The sequence below is a fragment of the Lipotes vexillifer genome, unplaced genomic scaffold, assembly GCF_000442215.2.
Source record: "Lipotes vexillifer unplaced genomic scaffold, Lipotes_vexillifer_v1.1 scaffold390, whole genome shotgun sequence".
Classification (NCBI taxonomy): domain Eukaryota; kingdom Metazoa; phylum Chordata; class Mammalia; order Artiodactyla; family Lipotidae; genus Lipotes; species Lipotes vexillifer.
In genome coordinates, this window is record NW_006784503.1 from 1,667,386 (window position 1) to 1,669,704 (window position 2,319).

General features: G+C 42.0%; 1 pseudogene across 1 annotated transcript; it reads right to left on the minus strand.

Annotated features, from left to right (window-relative positions):
- Window positions 1-1,144: 1,144 nt before the first annotated feature.
- LOC103079595 (gamma-aminobutyric acid receptor-associated protein pseudogene) lies at window positions 1,145-1,924 on the minus strand (annotated as a pseudogene). Its single transcript, XR_457013.1, has one exon. The product of XR_457013.1 is annotated as a gamma-aminobutyric acid receptor-associated protein pseudogene (transcript).
- Window positions 1,925-2,319: the final 395 nt, after the last annotated feature.

Genomic DNA, 2,319 nt, shown 5'->3' on the forward strand with positions numbered 1-2,319 from the left:
CCAATAAAGATGTTAAAAAAAAACAAGATTCCACATAAAAGGGAAAAAAAAAAGCAGGCACACGTGATGGGAACTACATGAACAATATGGAATTATTAATGCTACAGACATCTAAGGGTGCAGAAGGTATTTTGGAAAATGGGGACAGTAATCCCAACAAAACAGGAACTGCCTTCAAGGAACATAATGCCAACTTGGGGAGACAAAATACGCATGCAGAGTAGCCAGAATGCAAAAGAGAAAAGGACTTATGCTCTAAGAAATGTAGTTACCTATAAAGTACCTTAAGAGAAGAATGTTTCCACTGGAAGTTTGAGACAGCATCTCTGGAGGCTGCTGTTCCTGAAGCAACTATGGACCAATGGTTCGGATTCTGACAAGTGAAGGTGAAGAAAGGAGACACTACAGGAAAAGCTGGAGCAAAGGTCTTGAACTGGGGAATGAGGAGGCCACTGAAGAAAGAGGAGCATGCAGTGCGGTCTTTGCTTCAAGGACTATGCCATCTTATTTAGGATAAGTCTTAACAAGATAATAATCTCTGAGGGGCAGAAGAGTACATTAAGTGAGGATGCAGGCTCCACAGACAGACTGTCTGGTCGTGTAGGCTCACACTGTTCATTTCTTAGATACATGTCTTTAAACAAGTGACTTCGTCTTTCTGTACCTCATCTGTGGAATGGGGATGATGAAATCACACCAGAGGACTTCAAAATGCTTAGTAGAGATCTGGGCACAGAATTAGCATTTAATAAAATGTCATTATCATCATCAGTATCATCATTATCATCATCATCATTTCATCGGGGATCAAATCAAAAGGTAGGCTTAAATACTAGTTGCCTAGTCTTTCCTCTAATTTGTTGTTGATAACATTAATCTTCCCAATTCAACAATGTTCAAAAAGAGTTTACTGAGCTTCTAGATCTTCACTGTCCAGTGGAAATCTCTTCTGTGATGAGCGTGCTCTAGACCTATGCTGTCCAGTATGGTAGCTGCTAACCACATGTGGATACTGAGCGCTTGAAATATGGCTCGTGTAACTGAGGAACTTGATTTTTAATCTGACTTAATTTTAATTCATTTAAATTCAAAAGCATACTGATTCGGTTATTTGAAAACTTTTATTATTTTTTTTCCCTTGGTGGTTTCCTCTTTATTAATGGGCCTCCTACCTTCCTCCCACAATTTCAGTCCCTTCCATCCACCCCAAAAAGAGAAGGTAGTGAAAAGAAGGGATTGTTGGGGTTCTGAGCCCCTTGGGCAGTTAGAAAGGGAACAGAAACCAAAACAATCACCGGATGTGACAGAGACTGACAATCAAGAAGTCTAAAGCAGAATGGGCAAGGTGGTAAAGAAAGGGGAAGAATGGAGAAAGGAGCGGTACTAGAGGCCATCTCCCCCATTAACCCGTGTGTTACGAGGGGCTGGAGGAGTCTCAAACATTAGGAAGTGCAGGTCCTGAAGACGGGAGGTGGTGTTTGACCCTCTAGGAGGAATAGGTCAAGGAAGGGGGGCCCCCTCTCTCTTTGTAGAATGGGACCCCCCCCCCCCCCTTAGGGACAGCAACTGCACAGACCGTAGACACTTTCATCACTGGAGGCAACATATAGAAAGAAGTGTATTCTTCATGGTGCTCCTGGTATAGCTGACCCATCCTGGCACTGGTGGGTGGAATGACATTGTTGACAAAGAAAAGCAAGGCATCCTCAGCTTGGAGATGAATTCGCTTCCGGATCAAGAAGTAGAAGTGACCAACTGTAAGATCAGAAGGCAGCAGGCATTTCCTTTTGTCCAGGCCTCCTATCCGAGCTCTGGAAGCCTTTACAACTATCACCGGGAACCGGTCCGGGTATTTCTTTCGGATCTTCTCGCCCTCAGAGCGCCGCTTCTCGAAAGGATGCTCCTCTTTATACACAAACTTCATCCTCCGGGGAGCCGGGCTGAGGGAACCCCGGGGTGGGGGCTGGGACGTGGGGGGAGGGGGCGGCGGCAACGCGCGGGCTGAAAACTTATGTTTAGAACAATTTGGGTATATGAATCTACACTTATCGTTGCATAGTTTACGAAAACTAAGTATAGATCAAATATTTCCAATGAAAATGTAGCTTCCAAATTGAGATATTCTGTAAATAAAGTACACACTGGATTTTGAAGACTTAGGATAAAAAGAATGCAAAGTAGCTTATTGACAATTTTTATTTTGATGGTATATTAAAATAATAAGATTTGGGCTATATAGGGTTAAGAAAAAGATCATTAACGTCATCTATTTCTTTTATATATATATATATATATATATTTTTTTTTTTTTTTTTTTTT